The sequence below is a fragment of the Condylura cristata genome, unplaced genomic scaffold (genome assembly GCF_000260355.1).
Source record: "Condylura cristata isolate star-nosed mole 26May11 unplaced genomic scaffold, ConCri1.0 scaffold00030, whole genome shotgun sequence".
Classification (NCBI taxonomy): Eukaryota; Metazoa; Chordata; class Mammalia; order Eulipotyphla; family Talpidae; genus Condylura; species Condylura cristata.
Genome location: NW_004567131.1, coordinates 23,168,780 through 23,191,880, shown reverse-complemented (window position 1 = coordinate 23,191,880; position 23,101 = coordinate 23,168,780). Strand labels below are relative to the sequence as shown.

At 35.7% G+C, this 23,101-nt stretch overlaps 1 protein-coding gene across 4 annotated transcripts in view; it reads right to left on the bottom strand.

The window, feature by feature from the left end:
- The window catches only part of MLLT10 (myeloid/lymphoid or mixed-lineage leukemia (trithorax homolog, Drosophila); translocated to, 10), a 200,153-nt gene that overhangs the window by 36,710 nt on the left and 140,342 nt on the right, over window positions 1-23,101 (bottom strand). The window lies entirely within an intron of this gene.

The window sequence follows — 23,101 nt, the reverse complement described above, 5'->3', positions numbered from 1 at the left end:
AGGCGGGGATCGAACTCATGCGGAAGTGGCTTTAGCTTCTTAGTGCAGTGCTTTAACCCGCTGCGCCACCAGGGAGGGCCAAGACCACAAATTTTAAGGATAGTTAACTGTATAGGAATTTGTAAAGAAAGCTGAGATCAGTGAGAATGGAATAAAACCTTGAGTACAATGTGACTGAAAATGAGGAGTCTGAAGAAAGAGGGCCTAACTGTACCAAACGATGCTGAACGGCTAAGACACTAGATAATACCCACTGGATGTGGAAACATGGAAGGAGGTAGCTTAAGAAGAATGATGTGTTGTGAGCACCACCAAGAAAACATTGTTTAGTAAACTTTTATTACTGTGCCCAATGCAATTATACTAAATTGATATATAAAAGTATACCAGTCAAGACACAGAAATGTTAGTGTTTACCAACCAGAATTCCTCTTTTGCATTTTCAAACTTCTTGGGAGGGCAAATCAGTACTACATCAAGTTGTTTATTCAGCATAAAATCTCAGTAAATGAATGGGACAGTCAAGGAATATTTAACCAAGTAAATGATTAAACCTGGTAAGTTATCCTAATCCATGTCCCTTTCCTAGAGGTTAATATGGTGTAAAAGTGGCTTAAAGTCCAAACCCTGCTCCCTCATGCAAACAACTCAAACTCTTTGAACATAATATATTCCATCTATAAAAGAATTGTATCAACAATTTCATGGGGCTGGTGCAAAGGCTACATAATATATGCAAAGCATATATTAATATCACTAGAATACCCTACTACATAGTAAGCATTTTATGAACAGTACCCATATTACTAAAATATAAAAAAGGAACACTTTTTTATTTATTTATGCTTACAGAGCTGGGGTACAAGCCAGAGGTGTGGTGGGTGAGACAGAGTGGGGAGCAGAATAGGCATACAAAGTACACTGATAAGAGGGGCAGTGGGCAGGTCAGGAGAGGTCTGCCCTGCTATGTGGGTCAGCTCCCTGGTGGGAGATCGGAACTTCTGCTGCAGTGGCTTTGGAGAGCTTTGTAATGCGGAGCTTTAACCTGTTGTGCCACCAGGGAGAGCCCAACACTATCTATTGTTAAAGGGAGTAAATAGAGTAACATATGCTACAGAAAGTATTAACTGTTACTGCTACTATAATGTCTGTTTCCTTTGGTGAATAATAAACACCAAGGATATTCTTTACTTTGGCTTTTCCTTTCTGGACTGTAGTAGAATTTAACACAAACATTACTCAGAAAACGTAAATTAAAAGTTTTCTTTCTGAGACTCTTGGTCACATTAATGGAATATAGGTGTTCCTAATGTCTTCAGGCAGAAATCAACTTTCTTACATTACTGCTATACTTTCACACAGAAGAGAACAATTTTGCTCATTATAATTGCTTCTTCTGACTTTATCAATAAAATTACTATCATCACAAATATGAAACAGATGGAAAAGTAGGGGGAAATAAACAATTATAGCTGTTATTTTTATGTATTTTCAAACATTACAGTACAAAGCTATAGCTTTGTTTTGTCTATGTATTGAATATAAATTTTTAAATTCCTTTATAACTAACATGTATATTTTCTTATTTCATTATAAAATATTTTCAGTATCTTTTTTGTGTCATTAACTGGCATGTATTCACAGTTAGGTGAACTTAACACTGATTGCACAAATCTAGACAGTACACCTAAAAGAGTGGGAACATTCAAATATGCGGTGCATTAGTGAATGGAGAGTTGTGTGCGGCACATGACTATAATACATAGTTCACTTCGTTACAATATTCCACAAATATTTATGTGCTTAACATACCTAGACAAAACACTGGATGCAGAAGATACTATCCATGACAATCTTGGATTTTACAGTAAATCAATCAGACAGTAGTCACTCAAATATTAATGTTATGACAAAAAGTAGAATGTGCTGCGACAAAATACAAGGGGCAACTTAACAGAAATTATCAGTATAGTTAATTACTATAAATAATTATTATACACAGGTTGCGGCTCGAAAAAGAAGTGACTAACTAACTGGAATTCTAAGAGAACATTTCTGTTCACTTTTTTTTTTTTTAAGATTTATTTATTTATGCATATAGAACCAGGGTACCGGCAAGAGGTGCAGGGGCAGTAAAAGAGTCATTAGAGACAGAGTGGGGAGCAGAACAGGCCAATTGATGAAGTACACTGCTGAGGGGAGCAGTGGGCAGGTCAGGAGAGGTCTGCCGTGCCATGTAGGTCACCTCCAGGTTGGGGATGGAACCCATGCTGAAGTGGCTTTAGCTTCTCGGTGCTGTGCTTTAAGTTGCTACACCATCAGGAGGGCTCTCTATTCACTTTTATCTGCCTACAATTCTCTTGTTTCTTTTCTAAATAGCACTCTATTTTCTAGCAGGGAAGTACACTTCCTTCTATACACTCATTCTGCACCATGGCAGAATGATGTAAACACGGATGAATACGTAACCTAAGAAAAAATTCTGTGTCTCGATAATTTAAATTATGAATGTATACTCATAAGGACAGAAAATGTTCAAATCTAGGTTATTCTAATATAATAATATTAAGAGTTTATTAATTCCTATTTAGCTCTTGAAAATACCCTTATTTCTTTCCTTCCGCAAGTCTGGAATAGGATTTTTCCTTTAGTTCTCTAAGATGACTATACACATACACACACACACACACACACACACACACGTATGTATGTATACATACGTGTGTGTGTGTGTGTGTGTGTGTGTATATATATGTATATATATATATTGCTTCAATTTAACAGAATTCCCTTTCGGGAATTCGATGCTTTCACTGTTTTTCAGGGCACTGTCACTGTATAGCCAAAGTGATCTTTTAAAAATTATAATGCTGGGCCTTCCTGGTGCCTAGGGGTTCAGTCTCTCACACTATCACCGCTAGGGCCTGGTTCACCAGCCCCCCACCCCCACCAGGGAGCTGACCCATGTTCTCTAAAGTAACTACACATACATTTTTTTTTCTTCAATTTAACAGAATTCCCTTCCATGACTTAGATACAACGGGTCTTAATACTTAATAGGTCTGCCAGTGTACTATAAATAATCAAATGAGTAAGATGTTCAAATATGAAGCAAAACACTGCAGACCATGAAGAACTTAGAGAATTCACCTTAATGGAAAACTATTAAAGTGTTTTAATCAGAAGACTGGAATGATCAGAATTTTATTTTTTATTTTATTTGTTTTAAGTCTGCATTTTATTTTTTTTTAAAGATTTATTAATGTAGAAGAACTGGGGTGTAGGCCAGATGTATGAGGAAGTGAAAGAATTCACCAGAAACAAAGTGGGGAGCATAACAGCGGATCCATTGAAATATACTGCTGATGGGGAGCAGCAGATAAGACAGAAAAGGCCAGCTGCACTACATGGGTCAGCTCCCTGGAGGGGAACTGAACCAGACCCTAGTGGTGATAGTGTGAGAGACTAACCCCCTAAGCACCAAGAAGGCCCAGAATTATAATTTTTAAAAGATCACTTTGGCTATAGAGTGATAATGCACTGAAAACAATAAAAACATGGAATCAGGAAGGTTACTTAACTAGCTATTGTAATATTTTAAACAAAGTATTTTAAGTAGCTTAAATGTGTTGAAAATTATTGAAAAAAGCAGGGACTCAAGATTTAGCTCCAAAGGATTTCAACACTAAACTAGGGGAAGACACAAGATAACAAAAAAATAAATGGTCAAGACTAAAGTTATCCAAGTTAAACATGTCAGAGAAAAAAAGAAGGGGAAGAGTGGGGAGGACAGGGGGAGAGACAAAAGGTGTTGTAGAGGGAGGAAATCCTTAACAAAAACAAATATGGTGAAAGATCTAAGATGAAGAATGAAAAATACCTACTGAACTTGGGAGTGTGAAAGATATTCCTTACCTGAATGGAGTGGTAGTTATTAGACAAATCTGTGTGAAGTGGCTTTAACAAAATCAGTCAGTAAGCCCTCTCTGGCGGCGCAACGGGTTAAAGCACAGCATAAGAAGCTAAAGCGGCCTCAGCATGAGTTCGATCCCCACCCTGGAGGTGACCCACATGGCGCAGCAGACCTCTCCTGACCAGCCTGCTGCTCCCCTCTGCTCCCTATTTTGTCTCTGGTGAAGCCTCTCACTACCCCTGCACCTCCGGCATGTACCCCTTCTATATGCATGTATACATGCACGCATATACATACATACATACATAAATCTTTTAAAAAAAAAATCAGTCAGTGGTTTGTTTATGGCAATGAGGCAAGACCAGGTAAGTTAAAATCATACCTAATTAAAATGACCCAAAAATGAATAGCAGTGACTTCAAGAAAATAAGGGAAATCCTTAGGAGTAAAAAATAAAGAGGAAAAAACTTCAAAAGGATATGATAATGTAGCCAGACTGTTATCAATAACAAAGGAACTTTGGCTTTAACTTCCATAAGGAAAAGAGATGAGACACTAGGCTTCCAATGGATTGAAAGTTAAAAATGATGAGACATCATTTACATAGATGAAACTTTCTAAAGGTTAAACTTTTAGAAGAATGACAGACCACCCACCTCACCTCCTGCCCCCATCACTTGCAACCAAAAAAGCAAGGCCGAAAAATGACAGTATCAGAAGAAAAGAAAGCTTCCTAATTTCATATGCGCTCTGGATAGGGAACCTTGAGATTTCATATTCACAGTATTATATTCATACAGCATTTGGGTTTGAATTTACACCATATGCCTGATATGGTAAATACCAAATATTAAATTAATATATGCAGGAACCAGGTGATATATAGTAGAAGAAACCACTAAACCTCTTTTAAACTATCAGTCTTCAATCCAAGCTATAAAATAAGCTCACAATCCAAAATTAGAAAACATAGAAGGAAACAATTCCCAGGACCACATATTAGCAGACATAAACATTAAGATTTGATGACTTTCATGAACATCAGAAACAGAAGCAACAAAGATTAAAAGAAATGAGAGGAATTTTAAAATTCTGAGAAAGAGTATCACTATATCCTATTATGGTAGGTAGAATTCTAAAAGATTTCCCTCAAGTTTCCCATCTCCTATTTATTCAATTGACTGCTAATGTAGGTATAGCTGTTGGAAGACTGAATTCAAGTTAGTGGTGAGCTAGCTTTAAAATAAATGCACTGTCCAGGTGGTTCCCAGGGTAATCACAAGAGAAGTTAGAGCACTTGGTGGGAGACACAGCAGAATAGAAAGTAAAAGAGATGAGGCAGAAGGGGAAAATCAGAGAAATTCTAAGTGGGGAAAGAATTCAAATCATTTCTGCTGTCTCTAAGATGTAGGGACATGTGTGGAAAGACATCGAAGTCTTTGGAATTTAAGGGAGGACTCCAAGTGAGTCAGAAGGGAAATGGTGATTCAATCCTACAACTACATGAACTGGATTCTGTCAAGAACCCAATGAGACTGGAAGTGGGTTGTTCTCAGTTTCCTGATAGTAAGAGATCAGCCATGAATACTCTGATTTCAGGGACCACCCTGGTGGCTCAAGGGGTTCAACCATAATACTATGAAGCTATGAAGCTATCCAGAGCCACCACAGCAGAGCTCAATCCCTGGTCAGGGAGGTGATCCACATGGCACAGAAGACCTTTCCTGACCCCACCTGCAGCTCCCCTCAGCAGTGTGTTTCAGCCAATCTGCCTGTTCTGCTCCCCACTCTCTCTAGTGAATCCTTCCTCTCATCCCCTGCACCTCTGGCCTGTACCCCAGTTCTTGCATGCATAAATAAATCTTTTAAAATATTATGATGTCAGCCTTGTGAGAAATCAGACAACCCAACCCAGTGTTCTATGAGCTAATACATTTGAGGTTTTAATATCTAAGTTTATGGTAACTTACTATGGCAACAAAGAAAACTAATAAATGTGCATGCCAAACAGTAAACAAGCATTCAAAGAATAATGGGGATATATCAGAAGGCCACAGAATTAACGGGATTCCTCATTAGCGAAGATGTGAACAATTTGTCACTGTAATGAAAAAAAAATTATAATCATATACAATCTGTAAGTCCATAGTGATATAAATGAAAAGTTTGATAACAAATGGATATTTACATTTCCCATTTCACAGTATATTCCACAAAATGCTTACTAATTATAAAGGGACAAAGTAAACCTCTGTATTAGAAAAGTATATTATGCACTACCTGATAAAATGTAATGGTAAGATTACTTCTATGATATCCTAATCCAAAAAACCAATCTGAATCTAATAATGAAAAACTAAACCAATTCCAAAATAATCTTCAAAATTCTGAGGTAACTGTCAAAATTTGAAAAGCACCGTAAGGTTAGGTAATTTAATCTGGGCATGTTGATTTCTTGTTCATGACAGCTAAACTATCATTTGGTACAGAAGGTTGTCCAAATTGGTAAGATATACTTAAGTACTCAGTGCTAAGGTAACCATGTCTGCAACTCACAATCAACTGTTTTAGGAAAATGAAATACTTCATATTATTATTTGCAGCCTTTTCTATGGGTAAGACTTTCAAAATGAAAATTTTTTATTTTTTTAAAAAAGATTTATTGGCCCTCCCTGGTGGCGCAGCGGGTTAAAGCACAGCACTGAGAATCTAAAGCCGCTTCCGCATGAGTTCGATTCCCGCCTGCCCCGGAGGTGTGACCACATGGCATGGTAGACCTCTCCTGACCCGCCCGCTGCTCCCCTCAGCAGTGTACTTCGTCCATCTGCCTGTTCTGCTCCCCACTCTGTCTCTGGTGAAGCCTCTCGCCGCCCCTGAGCCGCTGGCCTGTACCCCAGTTCTGTATGCATCAATAAATAAATCTTTAAAAAAAAATTTATTTATTTATGCATACGGAATTGGGGTACAAGACAGAGGTATAGAGGTGTAGGTGAGAGGATTCATCAGAGACAGAGCAAGGAACAGAACAGGCAGATCGAGGAAGTACACTGCTGAGGGGAGCAGCGGGCGGGTCAGGAGAGGTCTACCACGCCATGTGGTCACACCTCCAGGGCAGGCGGGGATCAAACTCATGCTGTAGTAGCTTTAGTTTCTTAGTGCTGTGCTTTAACCAGCTGTGCCATCAGAGAGGGCCCTTCAAAATGAAAATCTTTTAAGATGCAAGAAGTGAGTTACAAATTATTAAGAACAAGAAACACAAAGCAGACCAGGTCCATTTTTTAAAGAACCACAAAGAATTTCTTGAAGTGAAAAAAAATACATGCACTAAAATTCATAATAGTCAGGTAAAACAATAAATTAATAAAGATAAAGATATGATGAATAAATAAAAAAGAATGAAAGAAATTATATCTACATAGCACACAGATAGTAAAAAAGATTATAAAAGAGATGTTAAGGGTCAAGAAGGACAGACTAAAAATACAAAGATGTCCAACAAAAGATTTTTAAAGAAAGGAGCATTATTTTATTTTTTTAAGATTTATTTATTTATGTATACAGAACTGGGGTACAGGCTAGAGGTACAGGGGTGGTGAAAGGATTCACCAGAGACAGAGTGGGAAGCAGAACAGGCAGACTGATGAGGGGAGCAGTGGGAAGGTCAGCAAAGGTCAGCCATGCCATGTAGATCATCTCTCTGGCCTGGGATTGAACTTGTGTGCTTAAGCAGCTGTGGCTAACTTCATAGTGCTTCGCTCTAATCCGATGCATCACCAGTGAGGGCCATGGAGCATTATTTTAGAATGTAATAGCTAGAATTGTGTTCAGATTTGATGGAAAACATGAATTCTCTCAACCATGGAAGCACAAGAAGTTTCAAGAAAATTCCAGTCACACCCAGACATATCACCCAAAACAAGGATCTTAAATGAGCAAGAACTGAGCAGTGTCAGAAGCTTAAGCTCCCAGATAAAAAACATGATATTAAAAGCATTTGGGGTTCTTCAAGAGAAAAACTATTAGAGATTGCTTTGATGTAAATGGTCAAAAATAAGTCATGGTAAAAAAGGAGAAGCGGCCCTCCCTGGTGGCACAATGGGTTAAGGTGTGCTACCAGGTACCTTATGAAGTGATTCACAGCCACTGCAGCATAAGTTCAATTCCCAGCCAGGGAGGTGACCCACATGGTGCTCTCCTGACCTGCCTGCTGCTCCCCTCAACAGTATTTCAGTCAATATGCTTATGCTTATTCTGCTCTGTACTCTGCTTTCTGGTGAATCCTCTCACGTCCCACACCTCTGGCCTGTACCCTAGTTCTGTATGCATAATTTAAGTCTTTAAGAAAAAGAAAGAAAGAAAAAGGAGAGGAAATTAAAATGACAAAATGTCTGAGAGGGCAGAAAAGGATGAGATACTTAGCACAGGTAAGGTCAATCCTGGACAACCAAGGACACGAGGAGCAAAGGAGAATAGACACAAATCCAGTAGGTTTTCAGAATTTCGATAAAGTTTTTCCTGGGAATAAAAAGCGAAGACATCTAACATATTGGTGTTGAAAAAAAAAATCATGCAAAATAGAAGTTTCCTCAAGAAGGGTATTAAGAAAGCAATTTAAATGTCATTTGAGGTTATTATCATGAATGTATTACAAGGCAACCCCAATGTGAAACAGGTTGGCCTGATTGTGGGTCCTTACCTGTGTGCTTAACAGGGACTTAATAGTGAAATTCAACTCCAAGTCATACAAAAAGTGGTAATGAAGGGTGTATTTACAAAAGAGGGAATGGAAGAAATAAGTAATTCCAGGAGAAAGAGAGAGATTAATGGGTGAATGTAACCAAATAGCAAGTGAAGGCCAGGGAAAAAGGAAAACAAACAAACAAACAAACAAAAAAAACCCCAAGGACCCTTGAGGCTCACATGTCTGGTTATATGCCAAACCTAGCTACTTAACCCCACCCTCAGTCCTCAGGAATCCTCCCTTCAGTGGTGATGGCATTCTGGGATTTGTAGTCCTTGGTTTGGTGCCTTGATATTCTTTGGTCTGTGGTGGGGGTGAAATCCATAGAAACTGTTTGTGAAGTTTGTTCAGGACATCTTTCCCCCATTATTCTATAATAATGTGAATTTTTATATGGTTTGTATATGTAAAGTATAAAAATATAGGTGCTCAGGTAAATGAAAGAGGACTTCAACTAAGAAGAGATGACATACACCTAAATTAATATCATAATCTTAGACTAAAAACATGATGAGCACATTCACACAGTAGTTTTTTTTTTTTCCTGTTTCTTTAGCTTAAGAAAATTAAAGGAAGGCTTGGTAGAGGGATTGCTAATTAAAATGAAGACTATAGGCCCTCCCTGGTGGCGCAGCGGGTTAAAGCACAGCACTGAGAAGCTAAAGCCACTTCCGCATGAGTTCGATTCCCACCTGCCCCGGAGGAGACCACATGGCGAGGCAGACCTCTCCTGACCCGCCCGCTGCTCCCCTCAGCAGTGTATTTCAGTCACTCTGCCTGTTCTGCTCCCAACTCTGTCTCTGGTGAAGCCTCTCACCACCCCTGCACCTCTGGCCTGTACCCCTCAGTTCTGTATGCATAAATAAATAAATCTTTAAAAAAAAAATGAAGACTATAATTTTATTAGATATGACAGCTACTAAAATAATTTGCCATTATTCATTAAAGCTTTTTTATAATTTAAAACATAAAATTAATGGTCATATTCAGTTTTAGAAAATGAAGTGAAAAAATTCCTCTCAAATCTGACTTTGAACATAATTAATCTATGATGATTCTGTCTGACACTTCATTCTGTTATGTTTAAATGTCTAACTCTTCCAACTAAGATCTGAGCACCATGAAAACAAGAAACATGTAATAAAAAATTGATGGTCTTTGCTATGTATATAGTATTTTATGCATAAGTTGTTACAATACTGGTGTCTGGGAAATATAGATACATTTTATAGATGCTAGTTAAGTTTCCCAAATATCAAATCTAGGAGATGTTACAAGAAATGAGTATAACTTCTCTACTTCCAGGACTTCTAATGTTTTGCTATAAATAACTATAAGTCTAGTTATTTCATATACTGTTAACATTTCCTTAGGACAAAAATCACCTATTTAGTCCTTTTGATCTTTTCCCAAGAAGTACTTCATATTAAAAGGCCATGTTTTAGAATTCTTTCCTTGTCGTTGATATTTTTAGATTTCTCACAATGAGTATAGATGAAGACTTTTTCTACAATCCTTTTTCTATGCCACTATATAGGCTTTTTTGACATTATTTCTTTTGGAAGCTTACCTCTATTTTTTCTTCAAATTACTTACTATTCCCCATTTTTCCCTCTCATTTTCTAAGAATCCTGTTGTCTAGATTCTACTTCTAGTTCGTCATTTTTTAATATACATGTATGTATATGTTAGTATATACACATATATGTGGATATATGGTCCTTTCCTTCTTTGTATGGATTTCCTTAATCTGACCTACTCATTAATTTCTCCTTGGCTATATGCAGTGTTATTTATCCCATTTATTGTGTGCTCTTTACATTGACTATTATAGCTTTCCATACCTAAACTTTCTACTTCTGTTTATAAGATATGCCTTGTTTCAAATTATTGTCTTCACTCATGTCTTTTTTTTAAAAAATAGATTTGTTTTTATTTATGTATGTATACAAGAATGGGGTTATAGCCTAGGTGTGGATGGGGTTATAGCCTAGGTGTGGATGGGTGAGAGCAGGACAGATGGATCTACTGAAATAACTGCTGAAGGGAGCAGCAGGTGAGACAGGAGAGGTCTGCTCTACTATATGTGGTTAGCTCCCTTTGCGGATCTAGTTCATGCTACGGGGACTGCTGGCTAGCTTGACAGCACTGAGACTTTAATCCCTGCACCACCAGGGAGACCCTACACTCATGTCTACTTTATATTCATTACACTGATTGGTTTTCTCTCTCCTTAGAAAATTAGATTTTTTATTATTGCCAACACGGATTAAAGGTTTTTATTTTCCTGAACACCCAGAAACAACTCTCAATATAAGCTTCCTAAAATATGCCTTTTAAATTGACATATTAGTTGCTCTAAATGTTACAAGCATGATAGAAAAAAGTCTGAGAATTCCAAATAACCTAGCTGGTAATATGTAAATCTACTGTTGTATAAGGAATAAGTAAATACATTTATCTAGAAAATTTGAAATGACCCTCTGAGTGTGAAACAGGTAATATAAGCCATTTATAAGAAATAGCTCACCATAAGACATAGTATAAATTTTGGTTTAATTAAGATCATTGGATATAGTTTCTGCACATAAATGGAAATTAACATGAAAGGAAAGGCAAAGCAATCCATTGCATTGTACAGAGAGCAAAAGATTATCATGATGGTAAAAATCTTTGAACATGACCAACTGTCCTTACACTATTGTCAGATTTCCTAAAGCGAGGAACTTTCCAATTATAATTCGTATTCACAAGATGATTTTAACAGCAAAACAAGCAATAGCTGGCATTTTTGACAGTGATATTTTCATCATAAATGTTAAAATGACATTCTTGTCTACCTTAATTTGTGAGGTAGTGGCTTGTGTCAGTACACCTGATCAACTTCAAGTATACCAAAAAAAACCCCAAAATAATCTGTTAAAGAGTTAACGATCTGAACCAACCCATAGCCAGGAGGAAGAAAGATAAATTGAAAATATTAAAAGAAATCAGACATATAAATAATGCCTTAAGAAGTTTCAAACTAATAAGAAAAATAAATAGTACTATTAATGATATGTTCTGATGATCCATTAGTACTACAAAAAAAAAAAAAAACAGGATGAGAAACACAGTTAGTGAAGAAAACAAAAGAAGAGGTAACTTGTTAGAAGACGACTGAATTTCCAAAATAAAAAAAAAAAAAGAAACCCAAAGACTACAGCTCAGAAGTGATCTTTACATATATAGTGTCATTATATGTTACTCTCTTATAATCTTCAAAACATTTTGAAATATTCTGAAAGGATAACAGGTAAGTTACTATATACACCTGTAAGTAGTAATCAGATTATTCATTAAACCAATATAATCAGCCAGCCATACCCTACCAGCCAGCCATACCCTGTCTTCCTTCAAGATGAGTTTTTCCATTCCAGATTCTTTGGCCCTCCAAATAGACCCCTCTTAAAACAATCCTTTATCTTTCTACAGTCTTCTTTCTACCTACTAAGACTTCCCTACATTAAAAGAAACCTGATCCCCACAGGGATTATAAGTGAGGTGGAAAAAAGCACAAAATGATGTAAAAATGAACTATTATTTAAAAAAAAAAAAAACTGATCCAACTGGTCTTCTCTATTAATGTTTATCATCCATAACCAATCTAATATTTGCAATTATGTAACCCTATAGAGACTACTTCCAAATATCTTCATGTCCAAGTTCTAATTTCATTTATTCATGTGTATAATAAAAGTTTCTACTAAATATATATAGCTGGCAAATACCAATCATTCCCCAGCTATTGCCATTCAATGACAATAGCTATCATTTCTTTTTAGGTAACATATGTCCTCTCAGTCTGACTCCCATTGCCCTTAATACATTTTGCTAGATTATTAAAAAAAAAAACAAACCCTAATTAGTTTCTGGGTTTGAGCATTAACTCCTTCGTATGTTAAAGACAAATGAAGCTTCAGGTTTTATCTTTGTTTCCCAACTCAAACACCATCTATTTTAAAGTCCTTGGTCTCATATCTAATGCTGTTATTTTTCATATATATTTATATCAAATATTACTACCAGTGCCACTTTATATAGCCTGTGTATTCTCATTTATGTACTAGTGATTGTTCTATTTCTAATACTGGGGTTGGGAGTCTAGCCGTGATCTCTACTCTCTTATCTCCATCTCCAAATAGCTACATTCTACATCCTTTATAAGCACTGGGTCAAAAAACAGCTCTGGGCATCTTTCTTAACTTAGTTGAAAGTAATTTCCAGACTTTGAACTTCTACTGCACTGAAAATCACTGTAAGTTATGTCCTCTAAAGACAGGATCCATTTGTAGTATACACTTATTTCCTGAAAAGCAACTAACCAGCATCTTATATATAGAAAAGAATTTAATACATTCTTATCAAATTCTAAAAAGCCAAACACTCTGGACAAAATAAGTTCCAAATTGTAGGTGCTCACAGTCTATAAGAGTAGTTTTATTAACATGTGAAACTATGGTTTTAGGGATAAAGTAGAAGTATACATGCATTAAGTGGATTCAGAACATACACACTCAGTTTTAGCTGAGCCGAAGTATTTGGGAGACATATTACAGAATTAGAGAATTATTATGAACGACACAATATAGTCTCTGATTCTTCTTTCCCTTATTGTGAAAGAAGTGTTGTACAGGTATCAAAGGCTTAAGTAGTAAATATTTTTTAATTAAAATAGTTTATTTTTACATCATTTTGTGCCTTTTTCCATCTCAGTTGTAATCCCCATAGGCTTCCCATCACCAAATCACCCATGTGCTATCACCACAGTCAAGTGTACTTCCCCCCCACACCCCATTTTTTATCCCATTCCCCAGTCCACCCCCATAAAATGTCTCTGGTATATAGTTGTTCACTATTGTTACCCTCCCGCCCCCATCCTTTATATTCCTGCTATGAGTGAAATCATCCGGTATTTTTCTTTTTCTTTCTGGCTTATTTCACTAAGCATGATCCCTTCTAGTTCCATCCATGTGGCTTGCAAAAGGCAGGCGTTTGTCTTTTTGATAGCTGAGTAATATTCCACTGTGTATATGTACCACCTCTTTTTAATCCAGTCATCTACATTCAGGCATTTGGGTTGATTCCATGTCTTTCCTATTGTAAATAAAGCAGCAATAAATATGGGGGTACAGGGGTCTTTCTGAGTCAGTGTTTTTGTGTCTTTTGGGTAAATACCTAGGAGTGGGATTGCTGGGTCATATGGAAGCTCCATTTTTTAGCAGTTTGAGAAACTTCCAAACCTCAACAGTGAATATTTTTTAAACCCATACCCTACCACTTCTTAAGTGATATGACAAATACAAACAAATGCAGCAATAAGAAAACATGGTAATATGGCCCATCCCACATACATCTAAGATTATGGAGAATTACTTTCAGATCTCTAATACTATTTTACATATATAAAGATTCCCATGCTACATTAGGATTAATTATTTTTTAAAGACTTATTTATTTATGCACATAAGAGCTAGAGTGTATGTCAGAGTGGCAGGGGCAGGTGAGAGGATTCACCAGAGACAGAGTAGGGAACATAACAGACTGACTGACCAAACACACAGCTGAAGGAAACAGCAGGCTACACAGGAGAGGTCTGCTGTGCCATGTAGGTCAGCTCCCTGGCTGGGGATTGAATTCACTGCTGGTAGTTTTCTAGTGCTAAGACATAAACTCTTACACCACCAACTTTGGAGGCTTAAGATTAATTTAACAGCTATCTTTTCAACAGTACTTTCACTTTATACATACCTACAAATTTAAGTTGCTACTTTGTCAGGGTAGAATTGTCATCTCTGTCTAAAGAAATATTTTAATGGGGAATTTTTAATAACCAGTTTTTAAATACTATAATGATATACAAGTTCAGGAACTGAAGATTGTGTTGGGGGAGAGGGGTGGAGAAAGAAGCTTATTAAGGTTAAAGCCCTCCCACAAATAACTATGAAACTTTTTAGTCATAAATTTGTTTTCACTTAGGGCCATTCCTGGTGGCACAATGAATGGGTTAAAGTGCAGCTGTGAGGTTGTCGGCAGCCACTGCAGCATGAGTTCAATTTCCCAACAGGGAGGTGACCCACATGGTATAGCAGACTTTCCTGCTGCTCCCCTCAGCATGTATTTTAGTGCATCTTCCTGTTCTACTCCCCCAACTGTCTCTAGTTAACACTCTCATTCACACACCTCTGGCCTGCACCCTAGTTCTTATATGCATAAATATATAAATCTTAAAAAATTTGCTTTCACTTTAAAAGAAACACATGGTGCCCTAAACATGATTAGTGAAATGGCCATTTAATTAATTTAAAAGTAGTCTTATAAATTCCTTTTTATTTATATTAACTTGCTTACCCAGTAGGAACTTTTTAGGTTTCATATCACCTGCCATTTCAATGAGACCCTTATAAATTCAATTTTGTACTGAGGTAGTTAACATGCATTACCTAAAATGACCTTTTCTCCCTGCTGACTGTCCATCCAAATGTTGGTGACCTTCTGTGTTTGCCACTTAAGAATATTTGAAGGCTACTTCCCAGTAACCTTGAGCAATTACAATGCTCAAAGAGACAAAGCAGCTGGTATGCTTTCAAATGGAGAAAGTGTTACTGTCTTAACTACCTACCAACCACCTAATAGCATATGTCTTATTATTTAGCAAAGCTATATAGTAATTCCTTTATACATGGAACAAACAGTAATACTGTATCTTAGGATCTACCAGTTTTTTTGTAAAAACAAACAAAACAAAAACAAAAAAACAACTTATCAGGTAGGAAGAAAAAACAAGTCTATTGTGTTTTTAAAAAAATTACTAGTCAATGGTTTTCAATCCCCATAATGTTAACAGCAACAGCTCCTCCTATCAGTAATACCTCATCACATGTAATAAATCTCAAATAATTAGCAAATAATGGTACTTTTATAACCTTAGAATTCCCAACTCTGTCCTTAGATCCTTGTTTCTTAATGTATCCCTGAAATGAAAGGGGAACATAGGAACAAAGATCTAGTTTTCTACAGACTAATCTGACAAAAAGGAGTAGAATCCTATCCTTGAGGAGAATGATCATCCCTAAAATCAGTAAGCATTCATAGTTATCTTCAGTAATGTAAAAGATATCCATGAATAACTGGTTTATATTACTTTACTCCTCCACCAAACAAGATCTGTATAATTAACATGGTTGACAAACTATTAGCACCATAATTAAAAGGAATTTAAAAGTACAGTAAAATGGGCACAGAAATCAATTAGCAATGTACTGCTGTGTAAATAGATAAAAGCTCTTTAGCTACTTTAATCTACCATTTCAAAATTGTTAAAAATGAGAATTGTGGGCCCTCCCTGGTAGCGCAGCAGGTTAAAGCACAGCACTAAGAAGCTAAAGCCACTTCAGCATGAGTTAGATCCCCACCCCAGAGGTGACCCACATGGCGCGGCAGACCTCTCCTGATCTGTCTGCTGCTCTCCTCAGCAGTGTACTTTCACCAGTCAGCCTGTTCTGTTCCTAACTCTGTCTCTGATGAATCCTCTCACCTACACCTCTATACCTCTGGCCTGTACCCCAGCAGTTCTGTATGCATAAATAAATAAATCTTTTAAAAAAAAATTTGTAACACAAATGAAGGATTCTATTACTACACAAAGAACAAGTTATTGCTCTGACAAAAACAAGTATACAAAGTTTATTTCCTAAAGAAAATGACTATATTAGGAGACTATTCAAGGACTTGGTTTAACAACTGATAATCATTTATTCACTCAAGAATTATGAAGAGTCTACTATATCACAAGCTAAATACTGATGGGAAAAAAGTTGACTTAAACTAAACTCCTATTCTACATCAGTTTATAGTTTGGTGAGGAAGAAAAGCCTATAATATACTATTAACAACCTAGAACACACTAGAACAAAATCATGTGGAAAGACAATGAAAACTACACTGATGATTACGTTGACTTTCAACTGGAATATACCATAATCCCTATGTACACAGATTCATCAATATACAACTATTTTAAGCATATCTGTTAAAGTTACATTTAGTTTAGCAATATCACAAAATGCAAATTCTCCAAATACTATGTAATGCATGATACTTCAATCATGAACATCTAAAGTTTACCCTCCACTATTTCCTTAAAAAAAAAAAAAAAAAGAACTAAATGACTATTTTGCCTTTACAAATTGCCTTAAAAGTTTCTAAGAGATTTTTTCTCTCTCCCCTACCTGTTGATTTTTTTCCTTTGGTAGGACAATTCTTCAAAATTTAAGTCTCCTAAATCTCTCTGATTATAATACTAATCTAACTTGACTTAATTTGCTTTATTCTTTTGACAAGTGAAATGGTTTCCTAAAGGTATTTTTCAATGTATTGATGATTTTATTTCCTTATTGAAATTTTGAGTATTTAGGGAATATTCACAAATACCCAAAAGAACTACCACCAATGGATCCTAAGATCATCTCAGAGAAACACTTTGGTGTAAGCTTAAAACTCACCATCTGGGGTCCTCCATGGTGGTGCAGTGGATTAAAGCACAGTACTAAGAAGCTAAAGCCATTTCAACATGAGTTTGATCCCCGGCCAGGAAGATGACCCACATGGCACAGAAGACCTCTTCTGACTCGCCTACTGCTCCCCTTCATCAATCTTGCCTGTTCTGCTCCCCACTCTGTCTCTGATGAACCCTCTTACCACCCCTGCCCCTCTGGCCTGTATGCCAGCTGTGTATGCATAAATAAATAAATCTTAAAAAGAAGGCCCTCCCTGGTGGCGCAGCGGGTTAAAGCGCAGCACCGAGAAGCTAAAACCACTTCCGCTTGAGTTCGATTCCTGCTGGCCCCGGAGGTGACCACATGGTGTGGCAGACCTCTCCTGACCCACCCGCTGCTTCCCTCAGCAGTGTACTTCGTTGATCTGCCTGTTCTACTCCCCATTCTGTCTCTGGCGAAGCCTCTCGCCGCCCCTGAGCCTCTGGCCTGTACCCCAGTTCTGTATGCACAAATAAATCTTTAAAAAAAAAAAAAAAAGGAGTAAGAGAAAAATAGTTTGTTAAAAAAAAAACTCACCATCTATAACTATTAATATGCATACATCTTTGGTCTTTAACTTTCATTAATTTTTCAAAACAAGTTTTAATGAAATAATGCATTTTTATTTTACAAAGTTCTATATAATAAAGCATTTCAGAATTATCAGGTTCTAGTAAACATTAAAAGCAGACCAGTCTTAAATTCTTCTGAGTCTCAACTATCTAATAGAACTTTTTCTTTGATGTTTAACCAGTGTGAGACAAGCTATAGATCACAGAAACAAAAATAACTGTTAGGAGGATTGTAGACAGCAAAGTACTAGAACCTCACTTTCAAGAACCAAAAGGTACATGTTTTTAAAGTTAATAATTCTAGCAAAATGTATCAGAAAAAAGTGAGATAAAACTACTCTTACTTTAAAATTCCACTTTCATTAGATAATAGGAGGGTGTCACATGCACAGACACAAAAAAATGACTAGTAATAGATTTTACAAAGAGTAAATGTATTAGGAAAACTACAAGCAAAGTTTATATTGATGCAGCAAAACAGTTGGAGAGGGAGAGGTAATTGCCAGATTACTAAAAACTCCATAAAATATGATAAGGTACACAAACTTTATCCCATAAATATTTAAATAATTTAAATGAGACAATAACATAACCTGATTTGCATTTTTAGAAAGGCCACTGACTTTTGATAGCACCTCAAGAATAGACTGGATAAAAGCATAAAGATTAGGAGATTGCTGAAAAGAGTTCAAGTGACGAATTATGTCTGATTACCCATGTAGGGGCTATGGAAACACACAAAAAAGATTAAGTTAAAGTGGTGAACAGTTGGGAAAACCTTTTAAAAAAATGATGACTAGGAAAATGAGAAGGAAGAGTTTAGTTTAACTCCTTAGATTAATTCTGGTTTTAGATGACTAAGTACACCGCAAACAGATAAAGGAACAGAAGAGAAGAAGCAGTTTGAATGGAAACATACTAACTAAAGTTTGGAAATGTGTCTGGAACTCAAAAGAAAAATTCTTCATTGGAGGCACAGATCTGGGATTAAGCCAGTTACAAAAAGACAAAATATTTTAATGAATATAAATGATAGCTGAAGGTACAAAATGTGATATATCCACACAGCATACATTATTCAGTCATTTTTAAAAATGCAGTACTGTGCATATATTTACTGTTAAAACACGAAAAACATCATGCTAACAAAAAAGGCTGCATATTGTATGATTGATTTTCTTCTATATGAAAGATCCAAAATATCCCTATAGACAAAAGTAGATCAGTGATGGTTGTCAGGGTATGTTTGGATGGAGAGGAGGGATAAAATGGAATATGAAATATATAGTGATGATAGCCATACAATATTGTTAATATATCAGAAACCTATAAATTGTACAGTCTTGAATTATCAAAGTGATATATTTATGTATGTCAATTTTATCTCATTTAAAAAAATGGAGGAAAAAAATGAGATACTGAACAAGTAAATGAAAGCCCATTTACTCTGGGAAAGAGAAGTATGTAAAAATAGGAAAAGTGGGCCCTCCCTGGTGGCGCAGCGGGTTAAAGCACAGCACTAACAAGCTAAAGCCACTTCCGCATGAGTTCGATTCCCGCCTGCCCCAGAGGAGCTCCACATGGCTCGGCAGACCTCTCCTGACTGCTCCCATCAGTAGTGTCGATCTGCCTATTCTGCTCCCCTCTCTGTATTGGGTGAATCCTCTTACCCTCCACCCAGTTCCTTATGAATAAATAAATAAATCTTTAAAAAAAAATAGGAAAAGAATGTGTAGTTTTATATATAACTTATGTGCAGAAAACAAAGCAGAGGAGATTAAACATAAAATTTAGGAGAGTAGTTAAACCTTTAGAATACAATGGTAAAGAGCATGGATTAGATTTAACAGTTCTGATAGCACTGCCTTTCTTAAACTGTGTGTTCCTATTACTAGTGTATACCACACATAACTGAATATATTATTGCTTTTAATGTACCATGTGTTTTATAACAAAAGTTGGAAAGGGACCTATGAAAATATGGCAAAATATTAACAGGTATAAAATAGGTAATGAATTTGTCATGTTTACATTACTATCTGTACTTTTCTATACATCTGAGAGAAATTTAACAATTTAGAAAAAAAGGGGAAAACTGTAGTGGAATATTCAATGCTTCAAAATAAATATAAAATTTTCTGCAGTGTAATCAAGGAAGATAAAAACCTGTATCCTGTGTTAAAAAAAAAGAAACAAGCCCCAAATGGAGTCATTTGTGTCAAGTCCCTCCAAACCTTTATACACACTAACTGCAATTTCAACTTCTTCCAAAAGTAAAACTTTAACATCAGTTAATATGGGATTTCCTGGTCAGCACTGGTGAGGTAATCTGTGACACCATCCTAATCCTTTTGCCTTTCCTAAAAGAAGGTAATCTTGCCTGAAATCATTCTTTTCTTATCCCTCTTTCTATGAAAACATTCTATTTGCACAACTCTTTGCAGTAGTAGGTAGATGCTGCCTGATTCATGAATCTTTTAATAAAGCCAATTTAATAGACCTTTAAATTAACATGGTTGGTGTTTTTTTTTTTTTCTTTTTTTTGGTTATTTCGTATCTAGAATTGACAACAAGAACTGCTTACTGGTAAATAAAGGGGAAAAGTTAACCAAAGAGGTGCTAAGACCAAATTTATTTTTAAAATTCATGTGTTAACAAATTCTAACCCTATAAATGGCATTTTCACTTTTTTGAAGTAAGGCAGGGAGCACAAGTGTGAGCAGGTAATGGTAAGAAAAATGTCTCCCCTTTCTCCGAGGTGTCTGTCCTTTAGTGCCCCAAATATGTGAATATGATACCTTCCATGGTAAAAGGGGACTAACTGTTTAAGCTAAGGACTCTGATATGAGGAAATTATCTTGAATTCTCTGGGTGAGTCTAATCATCAGACCCATAAACTCCGAATTAAGAACCAGGGAGACAGAAACATGAGGATACTACTCAATATTGCTGGCTTTGAAGATGGAAAATGGGGCCACAAGGAAAAAAGAGTAGGCAATCTCTCTTACAAGCTAGAAAAGGTAAGGAAACAGATGTGCTCTTATTGCCTTAGGAACAAAATATGCCAACACCTTGATTTTAATCTTAATGAGGTATATGCCAGACTTCTAACCTACAGAACTATAAGGTAATAAGTTTGTCATACTTTGTTACAGCAACCATTGATAATGAATACAAGAGAATAAGATAGTATGTACATTCTTATTTTTCCTTCTGTTCCCAGTGTCTCAAGCGTTTTCAATGAAATATTAGGGGGAAAAAATTAAAGCTAACAGCTTATATTTCAAACCCTTTAGGATAGTTACTATCAAAGTAACAATAATAAGTTTTAGCAAGGATGTAGAAAAATTATAGCCCTTGTACATAGTTGGTGGGAATGCAAACTGGTACAGTTCCTATGAATAATAATAGTTTCCTCAAATATATTCTAGAATTATCATATGATCCAGCAATTGAACTTGGTAAGACAAAAATTTGAATAGATATTTGGTTATCCATGTTCAAAGCAGCTTATTCCCAACTACCAAAAGGTGGAAGAAACTCAAAATGTCCTTCAACAGATAAGTAAATAAATATTTATTGATGGTGTGTGTGTGTGTATATATATATAGATATAGATAGATGGTATATGTATATACATAAGTGCATACATAAAATGGACTATTATTCAACCTTAAAAAGGAAATAAATGTGGACACATACTATGACAGATGAACGAGAGGACTTTAAGTGAAATAAGCCAGTCACAAAAACCATGACCATAAGTTTCTACTCAGATAAGGTTATCTATAAAATGCAAGTTCATAAAAACAGGAAGTAGATTGCTGGCCATCAGGAGTTGTGGGGAGAAGGAGGTGGGGATGTTGTTTAATGCTGGTCTCAAAATACTGGAAATAGGTTGTATAACAATATAAATCTGTTTAAGCACTATTTATCTATATTTAAAAAATGCTTAAGATTGTAAATTTTATGTTAAATGCATTTTACCATATTTTTTATAAAACAAAATACTAACAATAGGGAAAAAAATTTAAAAACCAAACATAAAATTTCACAACCAAACTGAAGACACTCTCCCCAATCCACCAAAGGTTAAAATATCACACTTCATTAGGCACCAATCCTACACTCATCTTTGCAATTAAAAAAATAAGCCCTTTTGTTTCTTATATTATAGGACTAAAAAAGCATAAGCATCTGATTATACTATTATAGACCTCCTTCTCAAATATAATCTTGTAAAACCCAAGGAGAAACTAATTCAAGAAATGTCAATTTTGACACTGAACTAACAGAACCTAAGTTCTTGGTCAGTTAACACCAAAAGATTTGTGAAGTAGTTCATTCATATCTGCCTTCTATAGTATCTACTTTATCTTATTTCCAATATATTTGTTACAAATGTCAGCATGCATTTAAATTCTAATATTCCAGAATTAAAGAATAAGTCTAAATTTACCTGTGAAAACTGAAAAAGATGTTAAATCCCCAATTTTTTATTTCCCTACCAAAGAATGGTAACATGTTAAGTTTATTCTTAAGAATGCTTCCAATCCCTTTTACTCTCCATACTGAATATTAATGAGTTCCATAAATGCAGTATGCATTATCTAAGACTGCAGTTTCAGGTTACATAAGGAACTAAGTTATAAATATATGGCATAAAAATGGTCACTTAAAAAATGGAACAACCCTAACCAACTTCATCTATGAATAGAAATGCCTGTTCATGACGTCACTAGACTCTTGGTAGCTGTAGATTTCTAAACATTTGACAGTATAATCCAAACACAATGTAAATTACAGTAAATTAAACTATTAGCAAAATAGGCACAATCACAATTATATACAATCATATAAAATTAATGAAGATAAGTTTAAAAATTTTTAGAATCTTATAATCTTGAATATGAGTTATATCAAAAAGTGAAAAAGAAAATCAACAAAGATGACTGGTACTAGAAGCAAAAAACACCTCTTTAAGTATCAAAGGATTAAGGAAGATTTTGGGAAACTAAAGAAATTCTCAAATAATTTTTCAAAAAGAACTTCATTATAACAAAGTTACGAAAGTGAAAAATGGTAGAATTTCTCTTATATCCTGATTTCCTACCCACTTCTGCAAAAGATGTACCTAACCCTCTAAAATCTGGTTCCAAATTAAACATAATTTAAAAGGCTGCCTTTCCTGCATTCAATATATGGAATAAAGGGATAAAATAACAAACTCCATATAGTATATATTCATATTCTATATACTAAAATAAAATTAACACTATAAGTTGTAGAAGAATAGGCA